We start from the raw sequence: 9,035 nt of genomic DNA, 5'->3' as shown, positions 1-9,035 counted from the left end.
CCGACAATCGGAGTGACAAATCCTAATCTCGAAATACGCCAACCCAACAAGTACCTTTGGACACACCTGTAGAGCACCTTTATAATCACCCAGTTACGTTGTGACGTTTGGTAGCACAAAGTGTGTTCCTCCGGTAAACGGGAGTTGCATAATCTCATAGTCATAGGAACATGTATAAGTCATGAAGAAAGCAATAGCAACATACTAAACGATCGAGTGCTAAGCTAACGGAATGGGTCAAGTCAATCACGTCATTCTCCTAATGAGGTTATCCCGTTAATCAAATGACAACTCATGTCTATGGCTAGGAAACATAACCATCTTTGATTAACGAGCTAGTCAAGTAGAGGCATATTAGTGACACTCTGTTTGTCTATGTATTCACAGATGTATTATGTTTCCGGTTAATACAATTATAGCATGAATAATAAACATTTATCATGATATAAGGAAATAAATAATACTTTATTATTGCCTCTAGGGCATATTTCCTTCAGTCTCCCACTTGCACTAGAGTCAATAATCTAGTTCACATCGCCATGTGATTTAACATCAATAGTTCACATCACCATGTGATTAACACCCATAGTTCACATCGTCATGTGACCAACACCGAAAGGGTTTACTAGAGTCAGTAATCTAGTTCACATCACTATGTGATTAACACCCAAAGAGTACTAAGGTGTGATCATGTTTTGATTGTGAGATAATTTTAGTCAACGGGTCTGTCACATTCAGATCCGTAAGTATTTTGCAAATTTCTATGTCTACAATGCTCTGCACGGAGCTACTCTAGCTAATTGCTCCCACTTTCAATATGTATCTAGACCGAGACTTAGAGTCATCTAGATTAGTGTCAAAACTTGCATCGACGTAACCCTTTACGACGAACCTTTTGTCACTTCCATAATCGAGAAACATATCCTTATTCCACTAAGGATAATTTTGACCGCTGTCCAGTGATCTACTCCTAGATCACTATTGTACTCCCTTGCCAAAATCAGTGTAGGGTATACAATAGATCTGGTACAGAGCATGGCATACTTTATAGAACCTATGGCCAAGGCATAGGGAATGACTTTCATTCTCTTTCTATCTTCCGCCGTGGTCGGGTTTTGAGCCTTACTCAATTTCACACCTTGTAAAACAGGCAAGAACTCTTTCTTTGACTGTTCTATTTTGAACTACTTCAAAATCTTGTTAAGGTATGTACTCACTGAAAAAACTTATCAAGCGTCTTGATCTATCTCTATAGATCTTGATGCTCAATATGTAAGCAGCTTCACCGAGCTCTTTCTTTGAAAAACTCCTTTCAAACACTCCTTTATGCTTTGCAGAATAATTCTACATTATTTCCGATCAACAATATGTCATTCACATATACTTATCAGAAATTTTATAGTGCTCCCACTCACTTTCTTGTAAATACAGGCTTCACCGCAAGTCTGTATAAAACTATATCCTTTGATCAACTCATCAAAGCATATATTCCAACTCCGAGATGCTTGCACGAGTCCATAGATGGATCGCTGGAGCTTGCATATTTTGTTAGCACTTTTAGGATTGACAAAACCTCGTGGTTGCATCATATACAACTCTTCTTTAATAAATCCATTAAGGAATGCAGTTTTGTTTATCCAATTGCCATATTTCATAAAATGCGGCAATTGCTAACATGATTCAGATAGACTCAAGCATAGATACGAGTGAGAAACTCTCATAGTAGTCAACACCTTAAACTTGTCGAAAACCTTTTGCGACAATTCTAGCTTTGTAGATAGTAACACTACTATCAGCGTCCGTCTTCCTCTTGAAGATCCATTTAATCTCAATGGCTCGCCGATCATTGGGCAAGTCAATCAAAGTCCATACTTTGTTCTCATACATGGATCTCATCTCAGATTTCATGGCTTCAAGCCATTTTGCGGAATCTGGGCTCACCATCGCTTCTTCATAGTTCGTAGGTTCGTCATGGTCTAGTAACATAACCTCCAGAACAGGATTACCGTACCACTCTGGTGCGGATCTTGATCTAGTTGACCTACGAGGTTCAGTAATAACTTGATCTGAAGTTTCATGATCGTTATCATTAACTTCCTCACTAATTGGTGTAGGAGTCACAAGAACAGATTTCTGTGGTGAACTACTTTCCAATAAGGGAGCAGGTACAGTTACCTCATCAAGTTCTACTTTCCTCCCACTCACTTCTTTCGAGAGAAACTCCTTCTCTAGAAAGGATCCATTCTTAGCGACGAATGTCTTGCCTTCGGATCTGTGATAGAAGGTGTACCCAACTGTCTCCTTTGGGTATCCTATGAAGACACATTTCTCGGATTTGGGTTTGAGCTTTATCAGGATGAAACTTTTTCACATAAGCATCGCAACCCCAAACTTTAAGAAATGACAACTTTGGTTTCTTGCCAAAACACAGTTCATAAGATGTCGTCTCAACAGATTTAGATGGTACCCTATTTAACGTGAATGCAGCTGTCTCTAATGCATAATCCCAAAACGATAGTGGTAGATCGGTAAGAGACATCATATTTCGCACCATATCTAATAAAGTACCATTACGATGTTCAGACACACCATTACACCGTGGTGTTCCAGGTGGCATGAGTAGTGAAACTATTTCACATTTTTTTAACTGAAGGCCAAACTCGTAACTCAAATACTCTTCTCCACGATCAGATCGTAGAAACTTTATTTTCTTGTTACAATGATTTTCCGCTTCACTCTGAAATTATATGAACTTTTCAAATGTTTCAGACTCTTGTTTCATTAAGTAGATATACCCATATCTACTCAAATCATCTGTGAAGGTCAGAAAATAATGATACCTGCTACGAGCCTCAATATTCATCGGACCACATACATCTGTATGTATGATTTCCAACAAATCTGTTGCTCTCTCCATAGTTCCGGAGAACGGCCTTTTAGTCATCTTGCCCATGAGGCACGGTTCGCAAGCATCAAGTGATTCATAATCAAGTGATTCCAAAATCCCATCAGTATGGAGTTTCTTCATGCGCTTTACACCAATATGACTTAAACGGCAGTGCCACAAATAAGTTGCACTATCATTATTAACTTTGCATCTTTTGGCTTCAATATTATGAATATGTGTATCACTACGATCGAGATCCAACAAACCATTTTCGTTGGTGTGTATGACCATAGAAGGTTTTTATTCATGTAAACAGAACAACAATTGTTCTCTAACTTAAATGAATAACCGTATTGCAATAAACATGAGCAAATCATATTCATGCTCAACGCAAACACCAAATAACACTTTATTTAGTTTCAACACTAATCCCGAAAGTATAGGGAGTGTGCGATGATGATCATATCAATCTTGGAACTACTTCCAACACACATCGTCACCTCGCCTTTTACTAGTCTCTGTTTATTCTGCAACTCCCGTTTCGAGTTACTACTCTTTAGCAACTGAACCAGTATCAAATGCCGAGGGGTTGCTATAAACACTAGTAAAGTACACATCAATAACATGTATATCCAATATACCTTTGTTCACTTTGCCATCCTTCTTATCCACCAAATAGTTGGGGTAGTTCCGCTTCCAGTGACCAGTCCCTTTGCAGTAGAAGCACTTAGTCTCAGGCTTAGGACCAGACTTAGGCTTCTTCACTTGAGCAGCAACTTGCTTGCCGTTCTTTTTGAAGTTCCCCTTCTTCCCTTTGCCCTTTTCTTGAAACTAGTGGTCTCGTCAACCATCAACACTTGATGTTTTTCTTGATTTCTACCTTCCTCGATTTCAGCATCACGAAGAGCTCGGGAATTACTTTCGTCATCCCTTGCATACTATAGTTCATCACGAAGTTCTACTAACTTGGTGATGGTGACTAGAGAATTCTGTCAATCACTATTTTATCTGGAGGATTAACCCCCACTTGATTCAAGCGATTGTAGTACCCAGACAATCTGAGCACATGCTCACTAGTTGAGCGATTCTCCTCCATCTTTTAGCTATAGAACTTGTTGGAGACTTCATATCTCTCAACTCGGGTATTTGCTTGAAATATTAACATCAATTCCTTGAACATCTCATATGGTCCATGACGTTCAAAACGTCTTTGAAGTCCCGATTCTGAGCCGTTAAGCATGGTGCACTTAAACTGTCAAGTAGTGATCATATTGTGCTAGCCAAACGTTCATAACGTCTGCATCTGCTCCTGCAATAGGTCTGTCACCTAGCGGTGCATCAAGGACATAATTCTTCTGTGCAGCAATGAGGATAATCCTCATATCACGGATCCAATCCGCATCTTTGCTACTAACATCTTTCAACATAATTTTTCTCTAGGAACATATCAAAAATAAACACAGGGAAGCAACAACGCGAGCTATTGATCTACAACATAATTTGCAAAATACTATCAGGACTAAGTTCATGATAAATTTAAGTTCAATTAATCATATTACTTAAGAACTCCCACTTAGATAGACATCCCTCTAATCCTCTAAGTGATCACGTGTTCCATATCAACTAAACCATGTCCGATCATCACGTGAGATGGAGTAGTTTCAATGGTGAACATCACTATGTTGATCATATCTACTATATGATTCACGCTCGACCTTTCGGTCTCCGTGTTCCGAGGCCATATCTGCATATGCTAGGCTCGTCCAGTTTAACCTGAGTATTCCACGTGTGCAACTGATTTGCACCCGTTGTATTTGAACGTAGAGCCTATCACACCCGATCATCACGTGGTGTCTCAGCACGAAGAACTTTTGCAACGGTGCATACTCAGGGAGAACACTTTTATCTTGAAATTTTAGTGAGAGATCATCTTATAATGCCATCATCAATCAAAGCAAGATAAGATGCATAAAAGATTAACATCACATGCAATCAATATAAGTGATATGATATGGCCATCATCATCTTGTGCTTGTGATCTCCATCTCCGAAGCACCGTCATGATCACCATCGTCACCGGCGCGACACCTTGATCTCCATCGTAGTATCGTTGTCGTCTCGCCAACTTATTGCTTTTACGCCTATCGCTACCGCTTAGTGATAAAGTAAAACAATTACATGGCGATTGCATTGCATACAATAAAGCGACAACCATATGGCTCCTGCCAGTTGCCGATAACTCGGTTACAAAACATGATCATCTCATACAATAAAATATAGCATCATGTCTTGACCATATCACATCACAACACGTCCTGCAAAAACAAGTTAGACGTCCTCTACTTTGTTGTTGCAAGTTTTACGTGGCTGCTACGGGCTTAGCAAGAACCGTTCTTACCTACGCATCAAAACCACAACGATAGTTTGTCAAGTTGGTGCGGTTTTAACCTTCGCAAGGACCGGGCGTAGCCACACTCGGTTCAACTAAAGTGAGAGAGACAGACACCTGCTAGTCACCTTTAAGCAACGAGTGCTCGCAACGGTGAAACCAGTCTCGCGTAAGCGTACGTGTAATGTCGGTCCGGGCCGCTTCATCTCACAATACCGCCGAACCAAAGTATGACATGCTGTTAAGCAGTATGACTTATATCGCCCACAACTCACTTGTGTTCTACTCGTGCATAGCATCAACGCATAAAACCAGGCTCTGATACCACTGTTGGGGAACATAGTAATTTCAAAAAAATTCCTACGCACACGGAAGATCATGGTGATGCATAGCAACGGGAGGGGAGAGTGTTGTCCACGTACCCTCGTAGACCGAAAGCGGAAGCGTTATCACAACGCGGTTGATGTAGTCGTACGTCTTCACGATCCGACCGATCAAGTACCGAACGCACGGCACCTCCGAGTTCAGCACACGTTCAGCTCGATGACGTCCCTCGAACTCCGATCCAGCCGAGTGTTGAGGGAGAGTTTCGTCAGCACGATGGCGTGGTGACGATGATGATGTTCTACCGACGCAGGGCTTCGCCTAGGCTCCGCAACGATATTATCGAGGTGTAGTATGGTGGAGGGGGGCACCGCACACGGCTAAAATATCATATATCAATTGTGTGTCCATGGGGTGCCCCCTGCCCCCGTATATAAAGGAGCAAGGGGGAGGCCGCCGGCCTAGGGAGGAGAGGCGTGCCAGGAGGGGGAGTCCTACTCCCACCGGGAGTAGGACTCCTCCTTTCCTTGTTGGAATAGGAGAAGGGAAGGGAGAAGGAGAAAGAAGGAAGGGGGCGTCCCCCCTCCCTAGTCCAATTCGGACTAGTCCATGGGGAGGGGTGCGGCCACCCTTTGGGGTCTTTCTCTCCTTTCCCGTATGGCCCTTTAAGGCCCAATACGAATTCCCGTATCTCTCCAGTACTCCGAAAAATAGCCGAATCACTCGGAACCTTTCCGAAGTCCGAATATAGTCGTCCAATATATCGATCTTTACGTCTCGGCCATTTCGAGAGTCCTCGTCATGTCCCCGATCTCATCTGGGACTCCGAACGCCTTCGGTACATCAACATACATAAACTCATAATAAAACTGTCATCGTAACGTTAAGCGTGCGGACCCTACGGGTTCGAGAACTATGTAGACATGACCGAGACACCTCTCCGGTCAATAACCAATAGCAGAACATGGATGATCATATTGGTTCCCACATATTCTACGAAGATCTTTATCGGTCAGACCGCATAACAACATACGTTGTTCCCTTTCTCATCGGTATGTTACTTGCCCGAGATTCGATCGTCGGTATCTCGATACCTAGTTCAATCTCGTTACCGGCAAGTCTCTTTACTCGTTCCGTAATACATCATCCCGCAACTACCTCATTAGTCACAATGCTTGCAAGGCTTATAGTGATGTGCATTACCGAGTGGGCCCAGAGATACCTCTCCGACAATCGGAGTGACAAATCCTAATCTCGAAATACGCCAACCCAACAAGTACCTTTGGAGACACCTGTAGAGCACCTTTATAATCACCCAATTACGTGTGACGTTTGGTAGCACACAAAGTGTTCCTCCGGTAAACGGGAGTTGCATAATCTCATAGTCATAGGAACATGTATAAGTCATGAAGAAAGCAATAGCAACATACTAAACGATCGAGTGCTAAGCTAACGGAATGGGTCAAGTCAATCACGTCGTTCTCCTAATGAGGTGATCCCGTTAATCAAATGACAACTCATGTCTATGGCTAGGAAACATAACCATCTTTGATTAACGAGCTAGTCAAGTAGAGGCATACTAGTGACACTCTGTTTGTCTATGTATTCACACATGTATTATGTTTCGGTTAATACAATTCTAGCATGAATAATAAACATTTATAATGATATAAGGATATAAATAATACTTTATTATTGCCTCTAGGGCATATTTCCTTCAGCAGGCGCCCCCCACCCTCGTGGCAAGGGTGTGGGCCCCCTGGCCTTGATTCTTTCACCGGTATTTTTTATTATTTCCAGAAATAATCTCCGTGGAGTTTCAGGTCATTCCGAGAACTTTTGTTTCCGCACATAAATAACACCATGGCAATTCTGCTGAAAACAGCGTCAGTCCGAGTTAGTTCCATTCAAATCATACAAGTTAGAGTCCAAAACAAGGGCAAAAGTGTTTGGAAAAGTAGATACGACGGAGAAGTATCAACTCCCCTAAGCTTAAACCTTTGCTTGTCCTCAAGCAATTCAGTTGATAAACTGAAAGTGATAAAGAAAAACTTTTACGAACTCTGTTTGCTCTTGTTGCTGTAAATATGTAAAGCCAGCATTCAAGTTTTCAGCAAAGATTATGAACTAACCATATTCACAATAACTCCTAGGTCTCATGTTTACTCATATCAATGGCATAATCAACTACCGAGCAATAATAATAAATCTCAGATGACAACACTTTCTGAAAACAATCATGATATGATATACCAAGATGGTATCTCGCTAGCCCTTTCTGAGACCGCAAAACATCAACACAGAGCACCTTTAAAGATCAAGGACTGACTAAACATTGTAATTCATGGTAAAAGAGATCCAGTCATAGTCATACCCAATATAAACTAATAGTAATGGATGCAAATGACAGCGGTGCTCTCCAGCTAGTGCTTTTAATAAGAGGGTAATGACTCAACATAAAAGTACATAGATAGGCCCTTCGCAGAGGGAAGCAGGGATTTGTAGAGGTGCCAGAGCTCGATTTTAATGCAGAGATAAATAATATTTTGAGCGGCATACTTTCATTGTCAACATAACAACCAAGAGATCACGATATCTTCCATGCTACACACATTACAGGCGGTTCCCAAACAGAATGGTAAAGTTCATACCCCCCTCCACCAACAAGCATCAATCCATGGCTTGCTCGAAACAACGAGTGCCTCCAACTAATAACAGTCCCGGGGGAGTTTTGTTTGCAATTATTTTGATTTGATTTGCATAAAGCATGGGACTGGGCATCCCGGTGACCAGCCATTTTCTCGTGAGTGAGGAGCGGTGTCCACTCCTCTTGAGAATAACCCGCCAAGCATGGAAGATACGGACTGCCCTAGTTGATACATGAGCTATTCGAGCATACAAAACAGAACTTCTTTGAAGGTTTAGAGTTTGGCACATACACTACAAAAAAAAGACACATCCGTGACATTTTGGGCCGAATGAATTTTTTTTTCTGTCATACATATGACACTTCTATGATGATAATTGTGACCAAACCCGGTATCATCATAGATGTGGTGGGCTCCTACTTCTATGACAAAAAATCATGACAGAAAATGGGCTTTTCGTCCTGGGCGGGCCGGAGACGCAACTGCATGGCATTCTTTGGGCCGTCCATGACGGAAAAAACCGTGGTAGAAGCGAGGGCGAGGAAAATTTCGGGGAGTTCCCGGTTACGGTGGGAGGTCGGGGGCCGAGCGATGCGCGTTTCTCTCGTACACGTACGCGCGTGTGTGCGAGGCGTTGGCTCTGACTGAACCCGAGCGAGGCGTTGGGCTCTAACTGAACCCGAGCGATTGCACTGCAGGCTACGCGTTACTGAACTCGAGCGATGGATCGATGGCTGTTAACTGAACCCGATCGAGCGATTCCTTCGCTACTGCTGCTAACTGAAGC

The sequence above is a fragment of the Triticum aestivum genome, chromosome 2D (assembly GCF_018294505.1).
Source record: "Triticum aestivum cultivar Chinese Spring chromosome 2D, IWGSC CS RefSeq v2.1, whole genome shotgun sequence".
NCBI lineage: Eukaryota > Viridiplantae > Streptophyta > Magnoliopsida > Poales > Poaceae > Triticum > Triticum aestivum.
This window is presented reverse-complemented; position numbering follows the sequence as displayed.